The following is a 19,566-nucleotide window of genomic DNA, read 5'->3' as shown; positions in this document are numbered from 1 at the left end:
TCTGATGTTACTTCGCCACAGCAGTCAATGGAGAAGAAAGCTTTATCGCATCAGCTGACTCGGGCAAGCAAAGGTTTGAGTGCTCTGCTGCTTGATCCGTAAAAATCCTGGCTACATTTAGCACTAACTATACAATATTTACCGGATGCATCTCACCGCCGAGTCCTCATCCGCAAGGTAACGAACAAGCAGATCACCTCGCCAAAGAGGCTCACTTTCTTGTCACGCCAGTTTCCAACTTCGTCTCGCTGTTTGACACTGCACGCCAACTGGTAGCAAATGCAGTTAGAATCAAACACGCGGACAGTCGCGTCGCCGCCGGCGATCCACCCCGGCCGCTTCCGAAACTCGGACTTCCTCGCGCCGATAGGGCCCTTTTGCTCCGTCTTCGCGTTGGTTGTTTTAACACAGCTGAGCGGATCTCCCGCCATTCAGGCGTCATTAGTCCTGTCTGCCAGAACTGCACTGATGGCGTGAACGAAACTCTGAGCCACATCCTTCTCGAATGCGCGGCACACAGCTCCGCTCGTGAAGACCTAATCGCTTCCTATAGACGCCTTGGTCTCCCCACTGCCCGTCCAGAGGACTTCCTGTTTCCCAGGGGTTTTACTGGCTTACTCAAAAGAGCCTTCCCGGCTCTCGTAGAGTTCTTCGAGGCCTCAAACCTATACACGCGGCCATAGGCCCCGTTTTTCGCTTCTTCTTTTATTTTGTCCACTTCGCGGACTTACCCTCGACTTCTTCCATCTTTATTTCTTGACACTCTTTTATTCCCATTACCCTTCCCCGTGCAGTACTGTTGAGGTGACCTCCTAAGCGAGAGACAGTTACGGTACTGCACTTATCTCTTCTTTTCTCATTCAAAATCACTTACTACTACTCCTCATCCGCATGCGCATTTTTATAAACACATAGGCGGCATAGTCGCGCGTGCGCCGGCAGTATGCGCACAAACTCGTATTACAAGGGAAATTCCCTGCCACATAATTCTTTGAAATGAATGGAAATTATTTACCTTTCGTATCGTTCGCTTGGTGTGGTGGCATTGGAAGGAGCTTGGCGGTGGTATTGCGAAGAAAAAATGGTTGGTACATATGCCGGATGGTGCATGCTATTGCTCATTTTGTTTGGTACTGGCTGCCACGGCTGACCGCCTTCGCTATCGAATAAACCAAGCACACACGCGAAATTCTATTTAGAAACCAGCCCGACGCCGCTTGACAGGGCGACAAGACGGGAACTTACTCCGCTCGCCTGTCTGCTTGGATCCAACGCCGCCTCCCTTCTTGTTCGTAGGGTTTAGATGGAAAGGCGCAGAAGGATACATCCTTCCTCATTCCGACGTAGTTGTGACACTTGTATACGCAACAGTACCGTCGGCGTCCTTTTGCTTTCCTTCGACTTTCAGCGCACGCAACGCGCATGAAGTAGCAATATTCGTCCGCGGGAGCGGCTGCATTGTGCACGTTCTGACCGCCAGGGGGGCGCTGCAGGCGTCGTGAAACCTCCAGCGCTGGTTCCCCATAAGGAGTGGGTGAACAATACATAGAGCACAAATACATTTCTTTGTAAACATTCGGATAACTATTTCAGTACTGGCGCCATGTATCGGCAAAAAGTATTTTGTCTCCTTCTATTACTTCTTTAAATTATCAATTTGGTATATGTGCAATATTAGAGTGGCATGAAATCAGGGCCTGATTGGGTTGGGAACTCATCTGGTTGGGAATTAACATGGCACAAGACAGACACTGACCGCAGCGAAAGTGAAACTTTCCCTGTTGTAGTTGCCTTTCGTCTGCTTTTGTCATCATCATCATCATCATCAGCCTGGTTACGCCCACTGCAGGCAAGGGCCTCTCCCATACTTCTCCAACTACCCCGGTCATGTACTAATAGTGGCCATGTCGTCCCTGCAAACTTAATCTCATCCGCCCACCTAACTTTCTGCCGCTCCCTGCTACGCTTCCCTTCCCTTGGAATCCAGTCTGTAACCCTTAATGACCATCGGTTATCTTCCTTCCTCATTTAATGTCCTGTCCATGCCCATTTATTTTTCTTGATTTCAACTAAGATGTCATTAACTGGCGTTTGTTCCCTCACCCAATCTGCTCTTTTTCTTATCCCTTAACGTTATATATATACCTCCATCATTCTTCTTTCCATAGCTCGTTGCGTCGTCCTCAATTTAGGTAGAACCCTTTTCGTAAGCCTCCAGGTTTCTGCCCCGTACGTGAGCACTGGTAAGACACAGCTGTTATACACATTTCTCTTGAGGGATAATGGGAACCTGCTGTTCATGATCTGAGAATGCCTGCCAAACGCACCCCAGCCCATTCTTATTCTTCTGATTATTTCAGAGGTATTAATTTACCACTTCCAGTGCCTCGCTACCTATCGTACACTGCTGTTCTCTACCGAGACTGGTAAACGTTACTTTAGTTTACTGCAGATTAACTTTTAGACAATCCCTTCTGCTTTGTCCTTTCAGATCAATGAGCATGCATTGCAATTGGTCCCCTGAGTTACTAAGCAAGGCAATGTAATCAGCGAATCGCAAGTTACTAAGGTATTCTCCATTAACTCTTATCACCAATTCTTCCCAACCAGGTCTCTGAATAACTCCTGTAAACACGCTGTAAATAGCATTGGAGAGATCGTATCTCCCTGCCTGAGTCTTTTCTTTATTGGGATTTTGTTGCTTTCTTTATGGAGGACTACGGTGGCTGTGGACCCGCTATATATATATCTTTCAGTAAGTTTACATACGGCTCGTCTACACCCTGATTCCGTAATGCCTCCATGACTGTTGAGGTTTTGACTGAATCAAACGCTTTCTCGTAATGAATGAAAGCTATATATAATGGTTGGTTATATACCACATATTTCTGTATCACCCGATTGATAGCGTGAATACGGTCTATTCTTGAGTAGCCTTTACGGAATCCTGCCTGGTCCTTTGGTTGACAGCAGTCTAAGGTGTTCCTTATTCTATTTGCGATTACCTCAGTAAATATTTTGTGGGCAACAGACAGTAAGCTGATCGGTCTGCAATTTTTCAATTCCTTGGCGTCCCCTTTCTTATGGATTACGATTATGTTAGCGTTCTTCCAAGATTCCGGTACGCTCTAGGTCATGAGGCATTACGTATACAGGGCGGCCAGTTTTTCCAGAACAATCTGCCCACCATCCTTCAACAAATCTGCTGTTACCTGATCTTCGCCAGCTGCTTTCCCCCTCTGCATAGCCCCCAAGGCTTTCTTTACTTCTTCCGGCATTACTTGTGGGATGTCGAATTCCTCTAGACTATTCCCTCTTCCATTATCGTCATGGGTGCCACTGGTACTGCATAAATCTCTATAGAACTCCTCAGCCACTTGAACTATCTCATACATATTAGTAATGATATTGCCGGCTTTGTCTCTTAACGCATGCATCTGATTCTTGCCTATACCTAGTTTCTTCCTCACTGCCTTAAGGCTTCCTCCGTTCCTGAGAGCATGTTCAATTCTGTCTATATTATTCTTCCTTATGTCAGCTGTCTTACGCTTGTTGATTAACTTGGAAAGTACTGCCAGTTCTATTCTAGCTGTAGGGTTAAAGTCTTTCATATATTGGCGTTCCTTAATATCTTTCGTCTCATGCGATAGCCCACTGGTATCCTATCTAACGAAGTTACCACCGACTTCTATTGCACACTCCTTAATGATGCCCATAAGATTGTCGTTCATTGCTTCAACACTCAGGTTCTCTTCCTGAGTTAAAGCCGAATACTTGTTCTGTAGCTTGATACGTAATTCCTCTATTTTCCCTCTTACCACTAACTGATTGATCGGCTTCTTATGCACCCGTTTCTTCCATTCGCTCCTCAAGTCCAGGCTTTATACGTGCAAGGATAAGAACGTACTGCAAGACCTCCGGAAATATTTTATGCTACTTTTTATAGTAAAATACATCAACGTAAATTACTAAAGCACGCGTCACGCGTGACTGCAGCCCTCATGCCGGCAACACCGGGGAGGCGTCGCTCAAAATCGTCGCTCGCACGGAGTACGACTTGTAGGCGACGAGCGAACGCGACAGCCATCTCCGTCGCGTCGCTTGTAGCTGCCGCGCGCAAGATCGCTTATATGGGGTTTATACGTTTTTCAGCATAAAACATGGATTCCTCATGCGTTATCAGTAAATTCAAGATAACGCGCCCAACTGACCTCTTGCAGCATGCAGCTGAATGCCTGCGGCAAAGTTTCTAACTAGCACTGGTGCTGCACGTAACTTCAGTGGTCGCAGATTCCCCCTGCGCGAGACACCGTCAAGCGCGCGGTTTATTTATTAAAAAAAAGCATGCTGCCAGCAAAATGACGTTTTCTGTTATGTGATTCCTTAGTTCAACAGCGTTCCGTACACAGTAGACTGCCAAACTGAATAAATTCAAACACACAAAACGCACGGTAATCACGCTCCGTATAGGCTCGGAATCACGGGCTGGTGAACTAACCATTTTAAGCGTCCTCTCGCCTGGCGTGTTATTGAACATACCATAGTTCTGGCAGCGTTTGCGATTTTTAAAGCTCTTACGGACAACGGCAAAGTGATAAAATCACATGCAGTTATCGCGACGACTGGCTTTTTCGATTGACATCGAGAGACACGGCGCGTATGCCTAGTCCTTTGTCAATCGCGTCGGCTAAGCGCAGCGACGACTTCCTGGCGATAGCATGACATATACGGACAATGTGCACCTAAGTTAGAATTCACTTACCGTGGAGGATTTGCTGTTATATCCAAGGCATGACGAACGACAGTCGTGTTTTCGTGGCGACGCGAGATGGCTGACATACGATCTCCCTTGGCTGGCCTTTGCTGCTGAAATGCATTGGCTGCTGCTGTGCTGCTCGGCGGACGGTCATCTTTCTCCGGTGCTGTGTTGTTCCGCGATCTTGAGCGCGCGCGCGCGCGGTGGAGCAACTCCGAGTGAAAAAGTAGAGCGCTCGCTACGCGTTCCGTTGAACTGCGGCGGCCTGTTCTCTTAGAGGCAAAACGATGTGTTCTTTGCTCAGCGTGCATGAATGATACATTGCCATGTTCGGGGCCAGCCACCTACAGTTGAAGCAGAAGATTACGCTACGTTTTGTTTTCTATTGCCGCAAGAGTCTCTCTTTTCTAATGTCGCAAGAGTCTTTTCACTCTCTCTCTCTGAAGGGGAGAGTGAAAAGCACATTTCACTCTCTCCTTGGTGACAGAGTGAACAATGCATTTCACTCTCCTCGACATTTTGCGAGAGTAAAACGACGCTTTGAAGAGTGAACCGGCAGCTTCACTCCTGCGATACCCTTCCTAGTTTTTAGAGTGTATGAAAGGTTCTGTCCGCAGAAAGTGCATGACAGGTGAATTCTCAGTCGGAAACGGGTCATCAACAAGCGAATTAAGAAGCTCCATTAAAAACTGGCTAATCACATTCTGCCACCTGCCGAGTTCAGTCACAATTGTCCAGCATTTTAAGGGGGAGGGGGAAGTAATGAAAGTATTTAGATATGTTTATAATAATTGCCCGCCGGGAAGTGACATAGGGTGACAATGTCTGTTCCCTCTCTTCACGTATTCTGCCTCCGAGGTGAGCCATGGTGCGCAAATTTATTGAGAAAAAAAAAACAAAACAAGGAGGCCTAATACGCGATCGAAATTAAAACACTGTACACTAAGTTGCACACAAACAGGCGCTGCTTCCATGAAAAGCCATGCACACCCGTGCTCTGCAGGGTAGAAAACCAAGGGCTCTCTTCTATGTTTCCAATTCCTGCCTGCCAAGTGGACGCCAACGTGTTGGGTACGATGCCGTTTTCACCGAAACCCACTTTTCGAATGGTGTATAGTGTCACACGACACATGACGAACGTCAGCACTTCAGGTAATGAGAAAAAAAAAGGCATGGTGTCAACAAGGTCACTTTTCTCAACTTAAAGCTGTATAAAGGTAGCAATTAGGAAGGAACACTCACAATATATCCAATCAATCTCGAGTGCTAGATGACCCCTCTAGAAACATTGCAAGGTATGTTTTAACCAAATAGATGGTTTAATTGGAGACAAAATTGCGAATAAAAGGTGCACAAAATAATTCCTGAAGTCCTTCGTCTATGGCTTAATTAAATGCCATAGACTGCATTGGTGATCTCGAAGCTCGAGATTTGCCTGTCACTACAGCACGCTTGAGTCAGACAACAACTTTCAACAACTCTGCAAATAATCCGGCACCTTTATACAGGCGTGTAGGCAAATAAGATTTCTAGTGATATCGTCGATAGTGCAGTACGGATAAAGGTGGTTTTTTCTTCCTTCCTATATTGATTCACATAATGAAACTCTAATGCATCTGAGTAACCATTCATAATTTCTGAGCACGTGCTGGTATGGTATGGTATGGTAAAACTTTAATGAAGTCCTGCAGATCGTGAGTCTTAACGAAGCGGGCCGCTCCCACGTGGGAACCGGAAGGCCGAGCCTCTCGGCCGCATCGTGGGCCGGCTGGACAGCCCAGAGTTGGTCAGCCAGAAGAGGGCTGCGGAGAGCCGCCTCCCATCTGGCCGAGCTGTTAGCGATGATAGAGCGTGACCAGGCACACCGCCAGAGCATGTGGTCTAACGTGGCTATTTCTCCATAATCGTGGCAGGTAGCATTGGTGTAAGTATCCGGATAGATTTTATGTAAAAGCGACGGATTGGGATATGTATTCGTTTGTAGTAGACGGAGCGTTAATGCTTGAGCTCTGTTGAGGCGCGGATGAGGAACAAAGTAGGTTCTACAGCTGAGATAGTAGTGTTTAGTAATCTCGTCGTAGGTGGAGGGCGTGTCCCTGTTCTCTGGGGAGTCGGCTTCCGATTGGTCGAGGGTAGCGCGGTGGGCAAGTTCACACGCAGCCCCGTGAGCCGACTCGTTAAGGTTGGGAGGAGCACCCTTTATCTGGCCCTGAGCTGCGGGAAACCAATAAATGAAGAGCTGCGTGATTGCCTTGCCCCCAATAAGCCTGAGGGCCTGTTTGGAAATGATGCCTTTTTGAAATGCTCTGACTGCAGATCACTATATATGACAACCCGTGAGCTATCCAGCAGGGCTAGTGCAATAGCCATTTGTTCAGCTATTTCGGAGTCCCTCGTCTGAACCGAGGCAGCATTGGTTATTCCTTGCCGACCATCAACAGTGACACTGGCGAACGACCGACGTCCCTTACAAGAAGCGGCATCCACAAAGCTGACCTGCCGCTGATCACTGTGTATTTGCCTAAGGAGGTTGGTCGTCCTTGCCCTCCTTCTACCGCGATTATGATCTGGGTGCACGTTCCTAGGTATTGGCGCGACCGTAATGTTCTCACGAATCGACGGAGCAACGTCAGAGAACGCCGCTACTCTATCGGGGTGATATCCGAGTTCCTGCAAGATGGATCTCCCTGCCTTCGTTGTTGTGAGGCAAGTTAGCTGTGCGCGCTCCTGGGCCTCTGCAATCTCTTCAAGAGTGTTATGAATGCCAAGCTGCATTAAGCGCCCTGTACAAGTGTATACGGGTAACCCGAGAACCCGCTTAGTAACCTTCCTAAGCTGTGCATTCAATTTACCCCGCTCTGCCCGTTTCCATCGATGCATGGCTGCCACGTATCTAAAGTGGCACAGAACGAAGGCATGCGTTAGTCGAATGAGGTTATCCTCTTTGAGTCCATGATGCCGATTTGATACCCTCCTAACTAAACGAACAGCACTTTCAGTTTTAGCAATTAGCTTGCGTATAGTCTTGCCGTTTGTACCCCCTGACTCAACGATCATGCCCAAGACCTTGATTGAATTGGCTCTGGGTATACGGCAACCATTTCTTGTATATAGGTCAATGTCTCTGTCTTCTAACGATGTCCACCCCTTGGGCCTTGGACCGCGTTTCTTGGGACTATACAGCAAAAGTTCCGACTTCAAGGGGGAGCATCTTAGACCGGTGGGTTCGAGATAGGTTTCGATAGTGTCTATGGCCTCCTGTAAGGCTCCCTCAACATGACCGTCATTGCCTCCTGTGCACCATATAGTTATATCGTCAGCATACATAGTGTGTTTGATGCCTTCGATCCCGAGAAGCTTTCTGCTTAGGTCGACCATGGCTATATTGAATAAACAGGGGGAAATGACTGACCCCTGTGGGGCGCCCCACTCGCCAAGTTCCAGCAGTTGTGATTCGAGATCGGCTACCAGGAGGGTAGCTTTATTCCTATCCGAGAGGAACGATCTAACATAGTTATAAAACCTCTCACCCAGATTGAGCCGAGATATCGAGGCTAGGATATGCGAATGTAGAACGCTGTCGAAGGCCTTCTCAAGGTCAAGTCCCAAAACGGCCCGAGTGTCGCTAGAGTCGTTGTCTGTGATTTGATGCTTAATCAGTTTCATGGTATCCTGTGTGGATAGGCCTGGTCTGAATCCTATCATACTATGGGGGTACATGTAATTATTCTCCAGGAACCGGGAGAGCCGATTGAGGACCGCGTGCTCCGCTACCTTACCCACACAGTATGTAAACGAGATGGACCTCAACTTGTCAACGCTAGGCGTTTTGCCAGGTTTGGGGATGAGTACTGCGAGAGCAGTCTTCCAAGGTAATGTGACGGTTCCATTCCTCCAAATTTCATTAATGTCCTCTGTGAGGTATGCGATTGACTTTTCATCCAGATTTCGCAACGCCTTGTTCGAGATGCCATCAGGCCCTGGTGCGGATCTACCATTGAGTCCATGTAGAACGCTACGAATCTCTTCAACGCCAAACTCTGCATCCAGATAGGAATTGGCCTGGCCCTGGTAATCGACATGTACAGGAGACCGCCCTGAGCCAACTGGAAGATATTTTTTAGCAAGCGTGCGGATTAATTCGTCCTCAGAGGTCATTCGTGCGGCCTCATGTATGGTTCTACCAATGACTTGCCTCTGATTAGGCTTAGTATTGGTCTCGTTAAGCAGATGCTTAAGCAAGCTCCAAGTTTTACCATTGCGCATTTGGCCGTCTATCGAATTGCAAACCTCATCCCACTGCTGTTTAGAGAGGGTTATACAATGCTCCTCAATGTGTTTGTTAATCTCACGTGCTGGTGGGTGAGATTGTTATACATGATAACAGCGAAGGCGCCAAATAAAAGAACTGACCAAGATAAACGACAGGGGACAACCACGTAGGCTTAACCACGTTGTGCCTACGTGGTTGTCCCGTGTGGTGTTCCTTCGTCCCTCTTTTATTTAGCGCCTTACAAATATAAGCAGTATAGAAATGTTATTTTGTACAGGTGTTTATATATATATATATATATATATATATATATATATATAATGTTGAAGTCACGTAGAAGTTCATTTATCAGTGTTACGAGATAATACGTGCACGCCACTGGTTCAGTCAATTAGCATCTGATATCAAAAACAAGGATCTTCGACACCCGACTTGGACAACAAAAGAAGTTCAACAGCTTGCTAAACCTATACTTCAAAATAAGTCTAAAGAAAGATATGTTACATACATGGAGTCAGAAGATTCTAGGTGCATGGGCACATTTTTAAAGAGGATAACAAGATGTTTCAGTAATTATTTAAGTGAACCATGTGACCAAAATTGTAAGTAAAGGATGACAGTAAGTAATGTCTTGCAGGCGATTATATTTTTGGCAGTGTTGTAATTAAGAGATTTTTTTTACTCAACATTGCTCACTGTATTTAAGACTTTTTTCGCTAACGAATTAGATTTAAGAGGGAACTTTGGCTGGGGCTAACGCGGCCGATTCAAATACATGTAAAACGCAGTACTGCTTTTCTGGGATAAACACTTGACCGTCTTTAATAAAATTTGCTGCATTTGAGAGATAAAGTTGTCCTATTTACTGTTTCAAGGGAAATTTCAATTTAGGTCCTGATTTTCGTTAAAAAATCTTTCAGAAATTCAGAAGTCAGAAGAACATAGAAGCACGAAGTTTACAAATTAATAGCTCTCCATCATAAACAGATATTGCGGTTCTCTTAAACGGCATCCATCAGATCATTCAAAGCGGCAAAATTTTATTTGTCAATGTACAGATAACGGGAATCAGCTCGATATCACAATAGTACATGTATCTTAATCTCTCAACCCCCGCACATGTCAGCTGCAAAATCAAATCGGCACTTTTACGACTCCATGGCGATGATTTCTTCGCACGCTGACGCCAGGAACTCATCTACGGCCAATTTTTTATCGTTTCATTTGCCCAACAAGGAGCGCCTTGTTCAAGCACCAGCCACACTGAAGCGCTGCGCTCCGTAGAAGGCCCAGTTGCGAGCATAAGGGCATTAACCTAACACAGCCTTGTGGGCAAAGTGTCCCCGAGTAACAACACCGTGCTTTTCTTCAGCATGCACATCCAGCGAATTGTAGTGTTGGTGCAGATGTCATCAGAAGAAAATGATGATAGTCTACAAATGGAATTATTGAAACGAAATTATTGTTGCAGCTATGTAAGACGTAGAAGGCTGCGGAACATGCAATGAAAGATTCAGGCCTTCTTGTTCTATTTATTGTGTTTCTACAATGTTAATAACATTAGGACGAAAAATTATGTAGAAATATTCGATTTCTTTTTAGTCAATTCTAATCGGAATCTGCTGCATGAAATGCAACTTGCTACTCAACAGCGACCCCCGCTTTAGGCGTAACTGGGCTGGCATTGCCAAAATAGCAGATGCCATGTTTTAACAAATTCCACGATCACATTGCTGCTCACAAAACACGATTCTGTTGTGGGTTTATGAATATAAAACCCGTGCCGCGATTCTTATTTTTACTTTGTATGGCAATGAAGAAATCGTTACATTTTCCCGGATCGCTCAAATTCCCGACTTAACGATCTTGTATTGTTGTACAACTGTTGAAAGAAATTACTGTTTTTGACGTTCCTGAAAACCTCTGCTTATTGTAGAAAGGCTGAAATATGCTGCTGGGACAGTTTTATTTTTTTAAACAACCATGTGGGTGCTGCGATGTATGTACACGCCAAGTCGATTTGGCAGTTAGCCCTCAACATAACCATGCGACAAAATTCTGCAAATGCTGATGTATTTTCTTTCCTTCTTATGGAGCGTTACCCTCACTGCAAATTTGCGCTGATCTCAATTGTCTCAACCTTGACTTTGTAGACAAAACTTTATAACAATCGGAACTTAATTTTTCACAATCTGGATATACATACATATCACGCATCAGTGTCATACATAATATTCCATATATATATATATATATATATATATATATATATATATATATATATATATATATATATATATATATGACTCGAAAGCAGCGCTAATCCCATCTTAGTTGGCCCTGCTGTAGGCATAAATCTTTCGACCAGGTGTTTTTGGAACCTTCATATACTGAACTGATAAATCTGCTAGAACAACGTTGTGATCGCTCAAACCTGGCAACACCCGTACATTGTATATAACATCATGTGCGTTACAGAGCAAAAGGTCGAGTACGTGACCTGTTCCATCAATGCGCGATGGCTCGTGCACATACTGATACAAATTGTTCTGATCTAAAATATCAAAGAAAGTTGATGTGGTCGATGTGATGTGATCGATGTGGCTGTTACATTCATGCCTCGCGGCAAAGGTTATCTTGCTCTGCGATTTTCGTTATCTCAGCTTTAGTAGGCTACCTACAGCTGTCGCAAACTGTCATGTGCGCATCCTCGATGCTCGTCGCAAGCAGGAATTTCGCCAGCATGCCACGATTAATGTTTCGTCAATGCGATGCAACCAACGTGGAACCACTGCGGGAAGCATGCAGAGTGTTTATGAATTTTTCGCCGCATTTGAGAACAGAATGCTGCGGCACGCACGTAGTGGGCGCGATAGACTTTTTCTTCGACGTAACGTGCGAAACGCTGTAACAAGGTCACACGAGAGGTTGCGTGGGTGGGGATACGAAGATGGTGATAACTATTCATACCACTGCAAAAAGTTCGCATCACACAGGAAAAAGGCCTATGTGAGGATGAGCCACATTACAGCAGGGATCACTTCTAAGATATTGCCTGCCGCCTTACCTAATGACACACAAACCAACTAAGAGAAGCTTAGCTAAAGAAGATACAATGATCCGGAAGCTCCACTGGTCCACCACAATGTTTTGTACATCGTGTTTTGATTCTGGATTTCTACGTTGCTATCAAGAATTACGAGGAAGCTTTAGCTCGGGGCCAACAGAAATTCCCCTATGATAGAATACATGCCCAACGCAGAAATTCCCTCTTGGGAGCCGCTGGCCTGATCAAAATAGAAGCCGTTGAATTTTGGAGAGATTGTTAAATTCTAGCAACGGTAGGAAGCCGAGTTCCCCAAATCTTTTACACAAATGCAAAAATTTTCGAGAATTTGAAGATAAAGATTGAAGCACTGAGTTTACGAATCCGTAATGTTAGACAAAAATTAAACATCTGTTTTGTAAACGCATCTGTTAGAGCACACCAAGCAAAGAAATTTGATTTATGTCTGTTTACGTAAATTTGTTACAATGTTAACACGGCTTACGCTGTGGGGTTCTCCTCCCGTGCTCTTGGGACAAAGGAACGACAACACAGTAGTGCAAACAATCACAAGGGCATTTATTGCTTCTTTCATAGATCAATGCCTGCTAGCCGAGTTGCTATCCACAAAACATGCCGATGGGCGCACGACAAATCTAGAAGTCCGACTCACCGCGACCGGATAGCGAGCGAATATGTTGGCCCCATGCTGGATCCCAGCGCCTGGTCATTCGCGTGTACGGTCACGCGAACGGTGGCGCGTTCGAGAGCGGCCACGCGAGACGGTCTCGCAGAAGCATGGGTCGGTGCACTGCTTGCTGTCCCGACCACAAAGAGGAAGCTCCTTCTCTTTCGGCGCCCAAGTAACCCCGCCTATCGGCGGCGTTAGCAGCGCAGCACTCGCGCCCTCTCTCGCACTGCGCTTGTACCACTCCGACCGTCGCGGGCGCCAGGCCACGCGGTGAAGCCGTATTACAGGAGACGCGCTATGCGGGAAGAACATATCAGGGGACCGGCGAGAGTCGCGCATCCCCACAGCGCAAATGTCCTACTCAGGAACTAGTCGTTTATTTGATACGTCAATTCTGTCGGCGTTAATTGTGGTAACAGCTGAATTTTACCGAATCGGATATTGTTTTTATTTCGATATTGCAGGTTGACAATTCCATTGGCTCAAATCCTAGCTTATTCAAGTTTTGAAATACTCAATATTATTAAAATAAAAAGTACGACTAAAATTAAAATCAGCTTCCTGATCGAGATTAATATATATTTTATTAATGCAACAGAACTCATAAGAATCAGTCCCGTAGATGCTAAGAAAATTGAATTCTCCGCAACCATGTAAAGATACAGGAGGTCCTGAGCTACAGCTTCATCGTAAAAGTGCGTCCGTGTCTTCTTGAATATGCGTGAGAGACATCCCGGTAATCCCGGTACGTTTGAAAGAGCAAAGCGTCGCTTGGTCCTAGCTATGCGTACAACATTGATAACATTAGGCTTACTAATTTATTGGTGATTGTTTTCTAGCGCTCAATTTAGTCAACTACACAAGGGAACGGATATAAGAAAACATCTTACCGGTGCTCACCAACATCATCAAAGGCAGCACCCGAGCTTTCCCCCACCTGAAAAAAAAAAGGAGAAAAGGTTGTGTCATGATAGAAAAGCAAAACATTTTCCTCCTTTTCAAGGTCTTCTGGATCGCCCGTACTTATTAGGCGTGAATAATAAAAGGTCTAGTGCCGACTGTCACTCTCCCGAGAACACCGCGTGACCCTGACTGCCTGACAAGACGAAAACAGGGCTTTAAAATATCTGCTCAAAAAATAAAATTATTTTTAACGTTAGGTGTTTTTATCATTGTCAATCAACTAGCAGTAATGTGATGGATAGTTCTGCCTCTGCTGAAAATTTATAGATTTCCGAAGAGACATACAGCCGGTAATATTGCCACGGACTAGCACCATGGATGTGAAAGAGGCCAAGCGGTTCTGCGATTGACAGTGACAGTTCTTGAGCTGAGACGAGCTGACGCTTTTTAGTCAGTTATTGATACTCATTTGTCTACTTTATGTATACTGCCTCTCGTCTGCATGTTTTCGCGTAACTTCTTGGCGGCAGTAGCATCCGTTGTGCTCTTCACGTGACTGCTCAGTGGACCTTACCTTTACAAATGAGACTGGGCTTCGTTCACTTCGGTCTTTTCCTGCCCGACGACGACTTTAATCATATTTACGGTCCAGACCATTTTGTTTCTGCAAAAACGCATGAGCATCACCAACAGGCGGATTTATCATGTTCCCAAATGCAATGTTTAACTAAAAGCGCCACACCTCAAGCCTACTTCAGAACATACAAAATTTACCGCATTAGTTGGGAAACCGAATCAAAAGCTATACAACTGTTCAGTGACCATTATTGCTGCGGCACTCCGCATAGAAATGCTTGACGCCGTCGCATGCGGATGTAATTCGAGCCTTACACCACACAAAAAATTTGAGGACGCTTAAGCTTTGCCTTTGAGAATGGACGCCCGTAGCATTCAAACATGCCCGACCGCTTCTCACGCTTTCCGCCAACTGCAGCTTATGTAGCCGCATTGTTTGCAGGGAAACGCTGGCGGCGAACGGCGTGCATGAAGGCGAGCTTTGTGGTAGAAACACGGCCTCTTGCGTGGCCAATCTTCTGGTATTGTTTCGCATTTTTTATATTTCAATCTGAGAAAATTTAACAGAACAGACATGCGCTGTCGGTGTTCTGTTTCATGATATTTGTTTGTTGGCTATTATCCTGAAAATTGCGAGGGATACCATAGTAAAGGATGCAACACAAGGTATGAGCAAATTCAGTGATAGAAGAAAAACTTTAGTGCCGTATTGAATACATATGGCAATTTTTGAATAAATACGCCAATAGAGATGGTGTATTGCTATTTTAGGGATTACATTCGAATAACTGTAACAAAATGTGAAAGAATAAACAAAAAAACGTTGATCCTTCCAAAAATCAGATGGTCTTGGTCGTAAACAACAAATTCCATTCAAATTGGGTAATGTGGTTTCGTTGGGACACTTCTGGGCGTTTTACACGCATCCAGAGCAAGGAACCAGTGCAGCTCGGAACGGACCACTGATTCCTCAAAGCGCAATCAAATAGAGCGCAACGGCAGCCCGTGAAATCGTGGAGCATCTTGGAATGCTACTAATGACGAGCAACGGACACCTCAGGACCACGTGACGTTGCTTGCTCCAGATGGCCACCGCAAGGCCTTTCTTGGTTGGTGCTACCTGGCTTCCTTGCTTGTGTCGAGAGCCGTTTGAACGAAATGTTTAGTAAAATTAATTACAACCTTCATGCGTCATAAGCGAACTGGGCTAAGAACATAATTGTGGAAGCACAGATCAGTTAGTGCAGCATTTTCAATAATAAGATAGCGCAGTACAAAGGACGGAAAACCAGGCGCAACAACAAAACAGCTTATTCGTGAGTAATCATAAAAGGGGGAACTAGTAACTTTCTAAAAAGTCAAGCACACGTGCATCAACCTTTTTTGCACATATCTTCTTTTTAGGCACATGCTCACTTCACCGCACACGCTAGAATGATTAACGAAATTTGGCAGTTTTACACTAAAGGCGAATCATTGACAGAAATAGCAAAATTTGCCGTTGCGCTGCAGCTTCTAGAAGTTCAGCACGCCAAAGGACCAGCCGCCGGAGCTACTCATGGTCGAAGTCTCGTTCTCGTACAGACCTGTCCAGGTCTCGCTTCTCCTCGTGGACCCAACAGGAAGCGGGAACCTTAGCGGACCTCCTGTACCGGGATCACAAGCGGTGAGCTGGTCAGCACGGCTTTTCCCCTCTCACACAGCCCACCAAGACAACACCCTGTCATCGCGTCTACACAGCACCCACCCCACACAATTCTTCACCCCTAAACAAGACTGATGTTCAACTGCAAATTCTAGCTGAGCTAAAGGCCATCAGGGAAGAAAACAAACGCCTTCATGAAGAAAACAACAGACTTCGCACGCAGATTGCAGAACTATACGCCACTCGTACTGCCACTCAGCATTCCACACCAATGTGAATAACCGCACCCTCAATGCCATCATCTTCAGAACGTTCTGAACCGATGATTCTCGTGGAATCAGCAAAACCGACAGAAATCGCACAAGTCGAGGAGAAAGTTGATGTACTGCAACGGCAGCGCCTAGCAATGCAACAAAGCATCCAGCAACTGGCAAGTGTTATTGAAGAAACACGGCTCGCAAAAGATCAGCAACGCAAGAAAGTTAGAACACTAGTACAACAGGAAGTAGAGCAGGGACACCCTGCCGATCCCCCCGTCAGCCAGGACGAATAGCAAAACCAACCACAGGAACGAAAACCCACTCATAATCTGGCTATGGAATTGTCGCAGCTATAAACGCAAGCAAGGGTCACTAAGACAGTACATAAGTAACGCCAAAACGACACCAAGCGTAATCGCACTACAAGAAACAGGCACACACCCAACTCAATCTGGCTACAACACACATACCACCACGCCTGAAAGCCGCGTGGCCACACTTACAGCTAAAACGCTCAAAACCACACAACACACAATAGACGGCAGTGATGTCGATCATAACCTAATTGAGATCCTGCCGCTCCAACGAGGCCGAAAAAGCCTTTTCATATTGAATATATACAGCCCACCCAAGCAGAAGCAGGCCAAGTTCGACTACTTGATGACTTAATAGTGTGCTGATTGTAGGCGACTTCAACGCGGCTCACCAGGCATGGGGCTACACGACAGCCACATCAAAAGGCACTGCACTCCAGTACACCATACAGCAGCACCGTCTCACCATCCTCACAGATCCCGCATACCCCACACGTCTAGGAAACAGCGTCTCCCCAGATACATGCCCTGACGTCACCCTCACTAAAGGGATACAGCAAGCTGCCTGGCACAACACGGAGGAAACTCTGGGCAGTGACCACTGCATACTTGCCACCACATTGAACGTTACGCATGCACGCCACCCGATAAAAAAGACAACACTCACAGATTGGACAGCTTTTCGCAAAGAGCGAGCGGATGACTCCTCAACCTGCATTACGGATCTCGAGCAGTGGGTACGAGAGCTCCAACAAGACTTAGCCAGACATTCAAAACAGATCACACTCACCACAGACATACCGGCCGTAGACCCGCACCTTCTTCACCTCTGGGAAGCACGTCGAGGCCTTGTTAGGAGATGGAAGCGCCAAAAACATAATCGTAAATTGAAACTACGTATAGCGAAACTCACGGCAACCGCGGAATGTTATGCTGGGGAGCTCACCCGTCAAAACTGGCGACAACTATGCAACAAGTTGCAGGGTAATGTTAGCACGGCCAAAACATGGTCGCTGCTACGCCATCTTCTTGACCCCACACAAAGCAAGGCAGTTAGCCAGCAAACAATTCAACGTATCCTCCACAACCATCCGGGTTCTGATGACGAAATCCTGGAGGAGTTGCGGGCGCGGTACATAGGCGGTCCGGCGCACAACACCGGAGCGATTTTAGCACTCGATCTCAAAGGCGCTTTCGACAATGTGGCTCACCATACCATCCTTAGAAACCTAAGCCTCACGAATTGTGGTCGTAATACTTACAATTATATACGCGCCTTTCTAAGCAACCGCACGGCCACAATAGGCATTGGCTCACTCAGAACCCCGACGTTACCTACTCGCAACAAAGGAGCCCCACAAGGTGCTGTTCTATCACCCACCCTTTTCAATATTGCTATGATGAAATTACCTGACGAACTCAACGCAATACCAGGAATCAGGCATGCAATACACGCCGATGACATCACTATCTGGACCACCACTGGTTCCGAAGGAGAGAAACAAGACGCCCTTCAACATTCGATCCCTCTCATACATTCTGGCTTCACAGGACAAAAAGGCAGTGCCGAAGCACATAGCTTATACATATATGACGCTGGTTCACGAAGTGCAGTGATCGCTGTGTTGAGCAGCGCCATCGGTCTCATGCTGGAGACAAGCGTAGACATATAGTAATTTCAAGCCTACTAAACTTTAAATGCGGGAGTACGATGCCGGTGTATCACACATATTTGGTAGCGCCTGCTGCTAAGATGCTTTGTGGTTGACTTAGGTTGGCCGCACACGAGCATGCGCTTTTATGTTTTAGTCCCTACGCCAAGCGATCAGATAGTAAGCAGATTTACCATTTGATGCTGGTAATACAGAGAATCTGGTTCACTTCGTTGAATTAAAACCGATATACGCAAAATAGTTCACAAAAAACACACACCGCGGCTGATAATACCCGTCACATGTTTGCGCCCCCAAGAGATATCTCCGCGTACTGTTGCTACCGATGCACCGAAAGGCTTCCCCGACGACCTTATATGAACGGACATTGTGGAAATTTCACAAAGTACAATCTAAAACATCGCGAAATCGTCCCGCAGCAAGCGACAGCAATACTTTCAAGCAGCGCAGTGCCGGATCGCGCAAGCCAGAGAGGAGGAAGGGCTCGCCGAGCGTCTCTTCCTCCTCGCCCGGTGATAAGGTGTATATATATATATATATATATATATATATATATATATATATATATATACATATATATATATATATATATATATATTGTAAGCACTATTAACGTACTTCGTCGTTTTCATTTGTACATAGCCATCATCATCTTCACTGTTCTTCGACTTCTTCGCGCGTGAGCTGGGGGCGTTGCCTTTGGTGGAATAAACAGCGCTGGACAACTTGATCGGTCTCGGTATTATAAAGTGGTGGAGGTACGTCAAGATCCCGACGTCCTCTCGCGTTCCCGTCCTCCCTGGAGCTCCGTTCCGGTCGCCGCCTGCACCCAACTACCCCTACAACAATGGACACTTCCGACCCCGGCCCTTCCGGCGCCTCAAACCCTACCACACAGACGACCCCACCTGCGGCGCCCTCTTGGACTGTGACGAGCCCTCAGCGCGATCCCCCTGTCTTTGCGGGACTCCGCGGTGATGACGTAGACGATTGGATCGACCACTACGACCGCGTGAGTTCTTGTAACAAGTGGAACGACACCCAGAAATTGAGGCACGTCGCCTTCTACTTGACCGGTGTTGCAAAGACGTGGTATTTCAACCACGAAACCGACATCGCGGATTGGACCACGTTTACCTCGAAGCTGCGGCAAATCTTCGCTTCCTCGTCTGGCCGTGCAGAAGTCGCCAAACAGAAGCTGGGAACGCGCCGCCAACTTCCCCAAGAGTCTTACACCTCATACATAGAGGATGTCTTGGCTCTGTGCCGCCGTGCGAATCCTAGCATGACGGAAGCCGAACGCGTTCGCCACATCTTAAAAGGCATTGGGCCTGTCGCGTTCAACGCCTTAATCGTGCAAAATCCGGCTTCTGTCCAAGACATCACTTCAACGTGTCAACGCCTCGACGAGCTGCAGTCTATTCGTCTT

At 46.3% G+C, this 19,566-nt stretch overlaps 1 protein-coding gene and 1 long non-coding RNA gene across 2 annotated transcripts in view; one reads left to right on the top strand and one right to left on the bottom strand.

Moving 5' to 3' along the window:
• The window catches only part of LOC129384129 (bumetanide-sensitive sodium-(potassium)-chloride cotransporter-like), a 129,937-nt gene that overhangs the window by 14,045 nt on the left and 96,326 nt on the right, over positions 1 to 19,566 (top strand). The gene's annotated exons all lie outside the window — the stretch shown is intronic.
• Positions 5,616 to 14,596, bottom strand: LOC140216114 (uncharacterized). Its single transcript, XR_011892780.1, has 3 exons — positions 14,244 to 14,596; positions 13,657 to 13,703; positions 5,616 to 5,902 (listed from the first exon to the last, which is right to left on the bottom strand). It is a non-coding gene; the product is annotated as an uncharacterized lncRNA (long non-coding RNA).

This window comes from Dermacentor andersoni, chromosome 2 (assembly GCF_023375885.2).
Source record: "Dermacentor andersoni chromosome 2, qqDerAnde1_hic_scaffold, whole genome shotgun sequence".
In the NCBI taxonomy this organism is placed as follows: domain Eukaryota; kingdom Metazoa; phylum Arthropoda; class Arachnida; order Ixodida; family Ixodidae; genus Dermacentor; species Dermacentor andersoni.
Note: the sequence above shows the minus strand (reverse complement) of the source record. Positions and strands in the feature narration are given on the sequence as shown.